The sequence below is a fragment of the Gallus gallus genome, chromosome 9 (assembly GCF_016699485.2).
Source record: "Gallus gallus isolate bGalGal1 chromosome 9, bGalGal1.mat.broiler.GRCg7b, whole genome shotgun sequence".
NCBI classification, from domain to species: Eukaryota; Metazoa; Chordata; class Aves; order Galliformes; family Phasianidae; genus Gallus; species Gallus gallus.
In genome coordinates, this window is record NC_052540.1 from 17,265,611 (window position 1) to 17,279,222 (window position 13,612).

The 13,612-nt window shown below is 41.7% G+C and overlaps 1 protein-coding gene across 5 annotated transcripts in view; it reads right to left on the minus strand.

Moving 5' to 3' along the window:
- PIK3CA (phosphatidylinositol-4,5-bisphosphate 3-kinase catalytic subunit alpha) overlaps window positions 1-13,234 on the minus strand; it is a 38,942-nt gene extending 25,708 nt beyond the window's left edge. Inside the window, exons 1-5 of one of the 5 annotated variants that reach the window (XM_046898433.1) lie at window positions 13,179-13,234; window positions 8,091-8,193; window positions 3,874-4,014; window positions 3,598-3,732; window positions 2,682-2,828 (exon numbers count right to left, since the gene is read on the minus strand). The gene's annotated coding sequence lies outside the window, so the exon portion shown is untranslated. Of the gene's footprint in view, window positions 1-2,681; window positions 2,829-3,597; window positions 3,733-3,873; window positions 4,015-8,090; window positions 8,197-10,989 lie in introns of all 5 variants that reach the window. The other 4 variants (XM_046898432.1, XM_046898431.1, XM_046898430.1 and 1 more) reach the window with 4 other exon arrangements.
- Window positions 13,235-13,612: the final 378 nt, after the last annotated feature.

Here is a 13,612-nt window from a genome sequence, read left to right on the forward strand (position 1 = left end):
TGAATTATGACCGCTACCTGCTTTTACCACACTCCAGTTCTTAAGATGCATAAGAACAAGAATATTTTCCCAAATCCACTGCTTCCTAAGTAACACTCAGCAGGAATAGGGTTTCTTTTTCCTTCCTTCCCCTCCTTTGTAGTTGCTGTTTGGACTTTTAATTTTATCAGCAAAGAATACTAAAGGGACGCTGCAGGTTTAGAAAAATGCTTTTCCACTGACACTCTATACGTATTTAGGACTGTGCTACTGACTTCTTTTTGAAAAGCCGCTTAAAGAAGCTATTTTCCTTATCTTTGTAATGGTCTCAGCAAGCAGATACTGAAATGGAAAGTTCTAAGCGCATTCACATTGTATTTGAAGAGTCAAACTAGGAAAGCTTTCCAATTACAAAACATTACAAATGAACCCTGATAGAACCATTCAGAGCAACTTGGAAAAAATCATGAACTACTGCTAACTCAGCCTACAGATAAAAAGAAATACAGAGAAAGTTAAGTGGCATTTTTTTTTTTTTTTAATCAGGTAAAGTATAAGCAAGACACCCACTCTATATAAAATAACACATTTTTATCTACATTTCTTAATTACAAGCATAGGCAAAAACACATTACTATTAAGGCATAAACCAGCATTAAAACACCAAGCAAGAATATGCAGTCATAAGAACTTTTCTGTCCACATACACAAACAACAGTATAGGTGGACCACAATCAAGTTAAGTATTCACAATACAGGCTGAGTTTCTACCAGCAGCCTTTCAAGTTTGGTGCCACAGCCCTGGTTCAGCCTTTCTGAACTGATGGTCATGAGGGCCCATCTTCTCACTGCCCAAGGCAGGTGTTCTCATTCTACATCACGCTGGCACCCACACTCCCTGAGCCAGCTCCTTGCAGGCTCAGCTGGATTAAAATGGCAAAGAACTCACTCCACCTCTCTTGGTTTAGTTTCTGCTGTTTGAGCTGCCTTACTGAGAGACAGAGCTGAACACTGGGGTCTATGCAGGGCAGAAAGCACTACTGCAGCGGTGCTGAGCTAATTCTGCTTCAGAAGCGATGGTTCCATTGCCAACCTTCCACCTCTCCCCACTAATAACTGCCAACAAAGAAATGGAGGCAAAACTGTGAAACACACGCACATGTTGAATCCTTCTGTACATTATATTTTCAAAAGAGATGTAAACCCTTGGCTTTTCAAAAGATTCAAACGTGAAGTGCCAACTCAATACTGTTTCTTTTAAAGTCTTGAAAATGGGCCAAAAAGGACAGCCCAAAAATCTACACTGCCTTTAAGAGCAACTGCACCAGAACAGCAGCTTTTGTTTTAAATTGGGCAACAGACGTGCTGGGTCTGTGTGTGTAGACGCTCTGTGCGCACATTCACTTGTGCATGTAAGCACGCCTCCAGGGTTTGGATTTGGAAAGCAAAAACATAAACAGAAACAGTTTTGAAGTACAGTTGGCAGCTTGCATTGCTGTGTACACTTCCAAATCTGGAAGGTTGCCTGGAATAAAGAGAATCAATTATGTTCTTCGACAGTCAAAGTATAATTTTCAGAGAATTCTGGAGAGATGTTATTTAGATCCAACTAAAGCTACATGCAAACGCTTCAAATGAACACTACATCACACCTGCAATCCAAAAATACCTGAAACCTTGCTCCTGAGCCAAAAGCTTTGTCAGAAAAGAAAAACTTGAAGGCATCTGCAGGTTAGACCAGGGCCTTTTGAACTCACTACAACCTTCCTGATCTGTTAAGCATGTTCTCCATCGCTAACCTTGCTAAGCTACTAACCTAACAGATCAAGTTTTAAAACTCAATTCAAAAATAACATATATGGAGGAAGAAAGAGGGAAGCTCACCAACAGATTTCCCAAAATACTCATTTCAACAGATCACTTATCATACTAATGCTTCAACAGATACACTTATGCTAATTTATCTAACCTATTTTCTTACAGAATATACAAACTACAAAATTTAGTTAAAGGAATTCTGAGACACAGGTCTTCAAACGATATTTTTGATGAACTCCAGTACCATGAGGTTTTACCACCTCACAGTACTGACTCATGCAGAACTGAGGGAGCACAGTTAACTGAACTTCATTCTGTTGGATATTTTACTACAAGTTGCAGGCTACAGTTAGCTTTCTAATGCCTTTTTCATGACATACAAGTATGTTAACTCTGAGAACATTTACCAGACACTGAAGTTTGCTGCTACTACTTCTGAGAATTCCTTCCCTCTCTGGAATGGAGGTCAGTGGAGGAAAAATTAAGTAAGAGCTGTACCACACCCCAGTTAACAGAGGTTCTAAACCATAACATATTCTGTGTTCGTAATATATACAAACTTAATTTGTCCTAAGCTAACTCTAGTCTAAAACTCCCATATATTTTACCTAAAGGCATCTGAGCCCTACTGCAACTGTTATAGCCACATAGCACATAAAAACCTCATGCATCTACAGCCCAGTAGGACACCCTGGCAATGCTTTTTCCCCTGCAAGCATTTTCACACATAACATTTTGTCAGAAGACTCTTAATATTGGCTACTAAGTAACATGGTTAACATGATTTTCTTCCCCATTCTGTAAGTTTACTGTGGAATGGTTCTCCAAAGACAGGAACACCATCTAACATTAACGTGTCTTTTATAAAGCAGATATAAACTCACCATGCAAGTCTGTGGGCCAGTCCAGGGAAAAATCTAAATCATTTTAGTCACTTTAGGAGACTTATCTGTCATCCACAAGCACCTTCTACTACTCTTCAGGCTTCGCAAAGAGGAAGTTCTTCTATTACGTACCACCTAACAAAAAAACTAACAAATACAGAGGGAAGTAAGAAGCAAAAAAACGAACTGTACAGAAACACCACAAAGGCATAAAATATGTGAGGCTTATGCAAAAAGGTATGCATTCCAGTAACTGAAACAGAACTGAATAATTTTGCATCGCTGTGAACATCAGCTAGTGTTTCAAAATCAATTCAGAAGGGCAGACTGAACGCTCAATACAATTTTATCAGACCATACTTGAAACTGAATTAATCACTCTGACTTCTACACTTCGGTTGAAGATCATTGGCTTCTCCAATTGTAAGACAAATCTCATTACATGGCTGTCATAAACAGGATGTAATAATGTTTTATAATAATTTGCAGTATCTTTAGTATCAAAGAGTTGCTCAATAAGATTGGTATGCAAATTTGATTTCTTTGCCAGTTGGAAGCATCTTCCAGACTTTTATCACTGTCATCTAAGGAAAAAAAGGAATCTGCTCATTAAACAATCCAACCATGTTTATAGATTCCAATTTACTACACACTTGTGAGTTCTATGTTCTGTTCCAAACCAGCAGAAGAACAAAACTTTAGCTATTTCCCTACCATTTTTTTTATTTATTTATTTTAGGAAAAAAGATTCTACATAATCCCCAAAACTAACATCATGAAAAAAAAAGTTGTGTGGCAAAAGTAACACTTTTCAGAACACCAAAAAACTACGTTCCATTTTGTCCCCGAAATTTCAAACTCTTAAGACCAAAATATTTTATTCTCATCTTTAGAGAACAGCCACTCCAGTGCTTACCATGAAGAAAACGAGGCCGGGCTGCCTGTCTAATGTTGCTGCTGTCCCAGCCTGCTGCGTGGTGATGGTGACACTGCCTCCGATGGGATATTTTCAGTCCTGTCCTTTTGTTCTTCCTGCTTGCCAAGCTGGCACCTTTCCAAAATCCAGGAAGACAAAGATGTCTGAAACTCCTCTATGACAACACCGTTACACACAGTAGCAGCGCTGCTTTGTTTATAACAGAAAGCAGGAGAAGACTAATGTAATGCAAGTTAATGAGTGTGAATTTCTTACGTGTTATTTTTGTCTTTATCCTTCTACAGAAGAGGCACAAATACGCAGAATTTCTTATCTGATCAAACAGCAGCTCAAGGGAAACAACACGCAGGGGGATCTAACAGCCAAAAACACATCTTCCCAGCGTTTTGTTTCCTTCTGAAACAGAGAAGCAACAATACCAATGTTAGCTGCAGTTACCTACTACTCTCCCCTTATCCCCAAGCAGCACCTTTGCATTGTTCTACACCAAGCTAGAAAAATTAACATTATTGCTAGAATCTGTAGAATTACAGCACAGAAAAAATACAAGACCATTCTCTCCTGTGAAGAGGAAATCTCACTAAGACACTGTTTTAGTTCAGCTAGGTATGAGAAGATAGGCTTAATCAGATGTTTCTTTAAAGTTCTCTTGCATGCAGCTATTTTTGCATTTCAGAATCTAATATCCTTGGGTTCTGGTTGTAGTGACATTCAGACACTGTGAGTATTACCAATGATGAGATCAACCAGAAAAAAAGGGAACTCACTACAAAGCATTGCCGGACCATTCTGAAAAATTACTCAAGAATGATATAGTATCAGATATCAGAAGAAAAAACCCAAGATGAACAGTTGTTTTGTATGTGTCTTTTTTTTTTTTTAAAAAGCCCAAAGTATTACTATTTTATTTTTCCTGTAAGAAAAACAAAACACCTTCATAAATCCTAGGGTTTTGACATCACATTATTTCCATACCCCTTGAGCAGCCTCCCCTAGCCACGCAGGCACATTATTTACAGCCTTACTATCTGGGAGCCATGAAAACAAGATGACGGGAAAGAAGCATTTGCAAGTTGCTGGTGACCTCTACAACTCCCACTGTGATTGTGCTTTCTCCCTAGGGAGCCCGTGACATACCAAGAGCACAGCATCTGTCCTAGAACATTTTCTTCCAGTTTAAGGCAGATTGCTTCTCCTTTGTTAAAGGAAGGAAAGCCTGGAATTAAGTCTCTTTGTAGTTCCAAGTCATTCAAGAATTCAACTTCTAGCTTTACTCAAAGGATCTTGTATTTACAGGGGACTCATAGTCATACAGCACTACTAAGGCAACGCATCTTCTCTTTACGCTTCCGTCATGTACTCATTACTCACTGCTTCAGGGCTGGGGGAGCAGTGGGATGGGAATGACTCTCCCATCTGAGTGCTGGGATCAGGGCTGCGCTACCAGGGCCAGCTGTGTGCTGGAGCCCAGGGAGCAGCACTCGTGCTCTTCTGAGCTGTTTAAGTCGAAAGCCTTGAAATTAGGCAGTAAAAATCAGAGCAGCAAGTCATTCTGTACCAGTAGAAATAAGGTTTTCCTTTACCTTTTTCTAATAATCTATTTTGTATGGGTGACAAGCATTCCTCACAAGAACTCCAGAGAGAACGCAAAGTAAAAGCACACCTCCAACTCTGTTCCTTGCTACAAATACCAAGGGCTTCAATTTCAGTTTCTGCATGCAGCAGCCTTCTCCTCTTTTTAGAAATTAGTACAGAACAACATCAAGAGGAGAGATTCTTGTATGTAACTAGGCTACACAGTAACAAATGCTAGCACATATATACACAGAAATACAGAACTCCACCTTAAATAACGCTGTTTACTTTTCTTTCTGCTTCTTCCCATCCTCCCATCTTCCCCGGCTATTTGGAACCCAGACAGTAAACAGGATCCGCACAAACAGGAAGTGCTGGCACACAGACAAGGACAAGGAGCAGCAGAGCGAGCCCAGGTGCTCCGTGCTCCCTCCAGCCAAGCCCTCACCTAACGCCTGCCTTTTACAAGTAATTCCCTCCGCTGCAGTGAGATGAACCTCTAGTTCTGTCGAAAAAGAGCTGCCCACGCCTAGAAGGGCAGGGAAAGAAATACAGTGACGCTGGAGGCACTGCAGTCCTCAGACTGCTACACTTGCCCCTGTGCTACAAGCAGAAGTAGCAGTGGAATCAATCAACAATGCTCAGCCCATTAGCTCACATGGGCAGAGAAATGCATGTTCCTACAAAAACTGGACTGAGATAAGAACAACCTTCTCCCTGTAAATTTTAATTTACCTTTTCTCAGCAGACGCACCCCATCAGCCCTTCCTCCCTAAGCAGAAACTGGAAAAGCCAAACTCGACAGGACATATCATATACTATTCACATAACAGCTCTTAGAACCAAGGCTGAAAGCAAATGTAAATAGAGATAAAAGTTTTCTGCTATGCTGAAAGAATTGCTCCAGATCCTGAATGTAGTTCATGTGTAAAATAAATAAGTTTTGAGGTGGCTGTGAATAGCAGTGTTTCTGCAACTGTGCAGATTTCTGAAGTTAAATATAAGGGAATGAATGGGAGCACAGAAGCTTCTGTTTCGCAATCCAAATACAAGTTGGGTTTCCTTCTTCTACCTTCACCACTGCAGCCAAGCATTTGTAGAAGCATAGGTTTGGTTTTTATAGACTTAGTGGCTTCCTTTAACAACAAGCATTGGTTGCCAGTAACAAATCAACAGAAGATGGGATGAAGCTTTACTTCTGACAGAGCTTTTACAAAGAACTGTGTGCCTCAGCAAAAGCCATGGAAGTGGAGGCTTTGTTTGTTTGTTTTAAGCTTCTATGAAAGAAACAAAACCTCCACACATTTTCCATTGAGGTATTTCCTAACTCTCTGTTTAAAATCATTTGTGGCAAGTTCATGACGGAATTAACACAAAGGCACAGCTCCCTGAGTGCAACATCTCAATTCTGCAGCTAAACTTTCTTGCTCTACAAAGGGCAGACAGTAATACAATCCTCAACAAATTGTCCTATACACAGAGCTGTAGAATAAGACAGCAGGCAAACCCACGCAGACTTTTGAGAACCCTTCCCTGCAGAAACTGCTGCCTGCTTCTTCACCAGCTACAACCACCCCAGGAGAGTACAATGGCTTTCTGAGTATCAGTTAAAAATAGTCATCACTATTGACCAGTTTTGTATCACAAACAAGTTCACTGGAGAGTAACTAAATATTTATTTAGCCATTAACGATAGCTCTGCTAATAGGTAAAGAGCAGGAACTTTCTGTAGAGGATTACTGATGGACCTTTGCTCACCACACCAGCAGATGGGGACTAGTGGTACTTACCCACACATGGAGTGGCACAGAAGGACACTTTTTGGCTGTGAAACATTTAACACCAATCCATACTCCTGTAGCACTTCACCTTTGCCCCCAAAGCTCATAGGCTGCTTAGGTGCACTGCACCTATATGTGTCAGAAGATGGAGGGGAGAGCCTCTATATGAGGCAACTCTTTTGATAGAATCACTGATTTTGTAAGTACATTTGCTTGCTTTATTTAAGCTGGAAATAAACCAAAAGTTTCTGTGAAGCCTGAAGGAGCATGGGTTTATTCTTGTTCAAACTGTTGATGATGGATGAATAGGACTTCTCTCTGCACTTCCAGGTTGAGCTCCAAGGTAACAATTATGATTCCTCAGACAGTAACATATTTGCATTTGTTTGTTTGCCCTTCCTGAACATATGACTCATGTTGACTATGTATGTCATTAGGCCTTGCCTGCTTCAGCCTGAAGTATAAAGAACAGCTATGGTTAACTACAACAAAGGGTTCTTCAGCCTGTTTTGATCAAGTGTTCATCATTTCTGTAGGCATCTGTAAGAAGCATCTGCTTTGCAAACCTTGTGCTCTGCAAATAAGAAAGCACTATTTCAAGCAAGCACTGCTGAGACACTGTGCTTGTTGTTAGCGCATCTCCTTTTCCTGCGCTCCAAGCTGCTACCCACGTTTCTCTAATGAGATCAGGATACCACCCATTCATGCTTACTACATCTGAAAGAAACTGCTAATATTTGCCTCAATAGGTATGTACAAATAACAGGAACTTTCCTAAGAAGTGACATGAGCTCAGAGGCATTTGAACAGTAAATACCACCAACTTCTCTACAACAATTTCAAGACTTCTCAACTCTCCTGCTTGGAAGGTCACTTTCATATCCATAGCAGATTGAATGCTTTGACACTACAGCATATGTTGCCTATCAGTACAATTGGAGCTCTGTTAAAAGGGATACATTACAGTGACAGAACTTCCTCTTAGGAAAGAAAAAAAGCCCAGTGAAGATTAAACTTGTGTGATGTCCTGATCTATCCCAAGGTTAAGCATCCTACATTTAATTCCAGCCCATAAAAAACCACCAATTAGGGAAGAGGAACCATATTGCAAATTACCTAAATCATGGCTCACACACCAGGACATCAAGACATTTGAAGCTGTTGTAATGATGGTCGCACATCTCAAATCACCTTGCAGTTGCTTGTGATATCATCCTGTCTGCTGATATACAATAAAGGGTTTGGAAAAGAGGTAGTAAAAGAAGAGCTGGGTTACAAAATAATTTGACAACACACTTAAGCAGAGCCTCCAAAGTCAGGAATAGGTTTTGCTTTCCTCTTCAGGAAGTTTCCCTGCCTCCCAGATCACATTTACATCCTTTATCCCTAGGTAGCAGTTATGCCATCTTCCTCAACATGTCAAAACATTCCAAGCTGGAGATATCTAAGATGAAGTGAGTAGTGCTGAGCAGTGATAACTACCTGAGTGCTTCATCCTCCATTTCAGAGCAAGATGAATAGAACTTAATAGAATTTTACTAAATAGCAAAATAATTAAACTTTACCTACTCAATTAAAATGTTGGTGTCCACTTTAAATGCTTCATTTTAGCTAAATACCATGTAAAAAAAAATCACAACTGGTTAAGTGTATCCTCTACAGCAACAGCATCTCAATTAGATGCTAATCGTTTTCTTGGGAAAACCATTCTACGAAAAGTGCTCCTCAGTATTACCTGACATTGAAATGGAAGATTGCACACAATTGAGAGCAAGAAACCACCAAACAAAACACAATAGATTAACTGCTTTCCTTCCACCAGTGAAGACTATCTTTACAAACTGGTAAGCAGAACTGGATGTTCAGCATCCACGTAAACTTCTCAGAACCCAGTAGAAGTTTTCAGTTCTACTAGCATCATTTCCATTATTAAAATCCAGCGGTAGCATTTGCTGATTACTGTGTTCAGACTGGGAACATAAACACAAAAATGAAGAATTAGTGATATGTTTTATAATCTAAGCATTTTAATGACCACAACGTGCTTACTTTAGAGTACTGTTTGGAATGGAAGTATTTACTTCCTTTCCCAGAGGGAGGTTTATCGAGGAACTTCTTAAGTTAATATAATCAACTTTAATTTTTTAATTTTTTTTTTTAAAGCTATGCCTGTAGTCAAGAGTCCAGTTTAGTAAAACTGGACTCTTTTCAGCCTTAATAAAAAGTTACTTAATGGCACAAGAACCAAAGTTACCTAACAACATATCTCACAACAAGAAGTATTTTAGTAAAATCTGAGAAACAATTCATTACCACTTTGTTTGTGTGGTAAAGCAGCCTTTACTCCCTGCTCGTTATTCCTTTCTTTGTGCCTGTACCTGCAGACATTCTGTGCTTAGCCTGCCTGCATCTCTGCAGAGATCAGCATTATTGTTTTTCTATGTTTTAGCCACATATATGTCTTTTGAGATATGGTACAGTCTCAGAGGCAACCTTCCAGTTCCTTTTCCTTTCTTTTCTGCTTGGACTTGTAAAGAAACATGTCATATGTGTCCATTTTTCATCTCTTTGCCTTAGAAAAGGGTCATAATGTACAGCCAATAATGTGACTCAGCTGTCTCAGTTTCAGAGAACTTTACCGTAAGTCTTGGCCAATTCAGTAAACCCCTTGTATCCAACAAACACACTTCATGGTTCACAATCCTCAAAAGCTCAATTTGTTAGCATTTATTTAATCAGAAGCTACAAGTAAAATAACTGCCAAATTCATCCTATGTAAAATCCATAAGGATAAAGTTAATATAAGGAAACTTGTCAAAAAAGCAGACTAAAAGAAGATTTCTTTGACATACACCTAACCTACTACTGGTGACAAAGCAGCAGGGCACAAAAGAAAAGTACATTGAACCTTAAATTCTACACTTAACTGCTCTTAAACTACACTTCAGCAGTGCTAATTTACTTCTCCTGCTAAGTTAGCAACATGCCACAGAGGTGAAGGCTACCCAAGACCTTCATCATTCTCTCTTCTTCAATTTTGTAAAGGTAAGTTGGTTTCTTTGAACTTTGTTTCTACACTTCTAGAGTTCAGGTACTCAGACGTAACCTCTCTAAAACAGACCATAAACATTCCCAGCGAGTGTACTTGCTCAGTCATGCCTGCCAAGTGCTTTTATTCCCTGCTTTATTGGCTTTGAGAAAAGTACACTGTTACTAGAGAACAAGTGATTATTTCCACTGTCTCTCACACTTCTTGTTTGAAGAACACAGGGTTTCTACACTGCCCTTCACAAAGGGAGATCCAAAATTAACTAGGAAAATACCTCCTATGCACACTATATAAAATAAAGACACTTCCTTGCAAACGATTGCTTGGGGACAATAGATCCAACCTCACATAGTCTGTATCCAGCCTGCAGCATTGCCATTTGCTCACAGGTTTGCTTATATATCTAAAGAAACTCCAATCTTTTAAACAGTTCAGCTATCCCTAACCCCCTCAACCCCACTCCTGTTTTCTTAAAGCTACAGCAACACAACACAGAAAGCAAACAGTTAACACTTCAGAATATTTCTTCTGGTTCATATAATATTCCATTTACCATTCAAAAGTATGTTTACAGAATAATTTAAGTTGGAAGGGGCCTCTGGAGGCTACGCGAGCTCATCCAGAACTCAGAACAACTCACATAGGACTGGCGTATGAACAAACACCAAGAGAAACAGATCTGTTCTCTCTCTGCACCGCTCCCACTTGGATGAGGGCACCAGAAAGAGAAATTTGTAACAATTATTTGCCAGGACACACTCAGCTTGGAGTAAGAGAAAACTCCACCCAGTTGTACCACAAATACTTTTGTTGCCTCTTGTACCCTTAGCTACAATTCCAGACAAGTATCATCGCTTGGAGGAACCAGAGGTCTCTTTGATTGTTTTTTTTTTTTCCCAAAGGAAGAGACAAAACTCCTAAAAGCACAGAATGCAAGGCAGGAAAAGATGCAAAAACAACTCCTACCTTAACTTACACTTCAAGCCATCAGCCTGTTCCTTCAGTTTGTGGAAGTACAAACACTTCCTCTCTCTAATGCTCCTCCTCCCCCCCATTTACATGCACAGAACACACCACGGCCCATTTTTTCTCATCTGGGAGATTGACTAAATCTCACATGTTTTCCAGTAGTTACAAAATTGTAGGTAATAAAGAATAATATGAATGAATAACCTTCATTGCATTACTTCAATTAATATTCCGGCTCTGGTTATATACCACAAGAGAAAAAATTAGCATCAGTTTTGACTGTTTCATCTTCAGTATCAAAGTTAAAGATAAATGGAAAGCCTTAGTTCCCCCTCATCCAGAGGTAACAGGTCATGCATCTTTTTCTGAGTGTAATGTTATGGCTACTGACGTTGTTTAAGACTTTATGACACGAGCGAGCACAGCATGCATTTAAACACAAGGAACAACTGCGATCAGAAAGAAGTTTGTTCTTCACATTATAACACCTTTTAAAGGTATTCTTTTCTTCCAATACCTGAAAAGCTCTTATAGCCTACTTGGTTTTGTGAAGCAGAATGATGGTGAAAGTATGAAACTCTTGCTTTTGCATAAATCCTATTCCAAATCTTCCAGCAACTTCTTACAACAGCTGTCCAGAAGCAACTATTCCCCACTTGCTTCCAGAGAGCAGTTAATTCTGACTGGCACTGAAACAGTTAACTAGGTATTGAGCTGCTTTATGACTTCCAATAAAGCACAATTGCTTTGTAAACAGCTCGGCTACACCACCTTTTCCAAAGAATACTCCAGAAAAGAAAACAAAGTGAAACCAAAACACTCAGTTTCATTATCAGTGGAAGCAAGCTGTAACAAAAAGCAATACATTTCTGCCATTCAAATGGAATGAGAATTGGAAGCAGCAGAACAGCTAAAACATCTGGGTGTGGGTCTGTAGGCTGGGCTTAGCGCTCTGAAAAACAAGAAACGTTGTCTCCAAGTTGCTAAGAATGGCATCAAGTTCACACCCCTGAAATTCAGGGCACCTGCTCCAGCAGAACTCCAGCTGAGCCTCTGAAGCTGCTGTGTTTATTGTCTTAATGACAAAGACAATACTTCCCAGATCACAGGCAGAGTTGTGTGGTCTCACCAATTCCCCTGTAAACACTATGAGCTTCGTTGATGTGGGGCTTCACGGTGACATTGTTAAAATATGCTTCCAAACTGCAGCTCTGGAAGAGCTTTGTTGCTGGAGAACAATGTCACTTATTATGAAATTTTGTGTTTGCACCGAGCACTATTTCAGAACAAATTATCCAATGAGTTCCCTACAGTGTATAAACCATTAAAGCCCATCATCCTGAGGACTGGAATATTCCTGGGCGCTCACGTTGTTTATGCACAGCAAGAGCTGGACTTTGATTATTGCACTGCATTATAGAATTGTGGCATAGAAGGAACTGAAGCAAAAGCCCTGAGAACATCCCTGTGAGTTACTTGAGAGAAGGGTAAATTAAAGAACAACTGGCAAAAGTGAAGAACTTTCCCAGCACGATGAATTTGGAAACTCACTACAGCTCCGAACGTATGGGTACAGGTAAGTGACAGTCCAGAACTCAGCCTTCCCTATTAAAGCACCGAGAAATTCAGATCCCAGAGTCAGTCCACCACTCCGGGCTCCCTGCAGAAAGGCCTCAAGCGAAGTCCCGCAGCCCACACCGCCCACTTCTCAACACACCTCACGTGTGCATACCGCGACCACGCGGTGTTTACGGGGCAACCTCTGTGCAGGCGGATTCTTAAAGCCTTCGAGAAAAAATAAAACCGACTGATGAAAAGAACTTCGAGCAACACCAGCAGCAGTAGTTCTGATACCGTAGTAATGTAAGGAACAGCAACAAAGTCCCTCAGGGTAAAAAAAGCACGCTGTTTGCGTTAGGCCACTCAAAGTTCCACTAACAGCCTATAAATACCCGAGCTCTGAAAAGAAGCCGCCTATTCGCGTTCATCGTTAGCGAGAAACGGACCTCGGGACGGCACGGAGAGGCAAAGCCCCCACCCACCAACACAACACAACACAACACAAAGCGCTCGGCTTCCCCGCTTCCCGAGCCGCGGCCGCCCGAAGCAGCCCACGCCCCGGCAGCCGCAGCGCCTCAACCGGGGGTCGCGTTTTCCCCCGCGGGCCGCGCCGCCGCCTCACTCACCTCACGGGCGCGGCCTCCCCCCGCCGGGCCGCGGCCCCACCGCTCCTCGCAGCCCCCGGGCGCCGCCCCGCGGGACCCTGGAGCGGGCGGACCGCCTCCTCCCGGGCGCTGGCGGAAGCGGCGCCGCAGTCCGCACACTACCCCCAGGCGAGCCGCCTCCCGCAGCAGCAATAACAGGAAGGCAGCGGGGCCTGACCCCGGACGGGGAAGGCGCCGCCCGCCGGAAGTGGAACCGCGGGGGCGTGGGAGAGGGGGGGAGAGAAAGACGGGGGAGGCGAGCCGTGCGCATGCGCCGCTGAGGGAAAGTGGAGCGGGAGCGTTGCGGAGTGACGTCATCGCGAGACGTCATGAAGACCAGCGCGGCCTTGGGGCGTTCGGCGCCGCACTTTTGGCGCCACGCTGCCACCTAGCGCGGGGCCTCGGCGATGTCACGG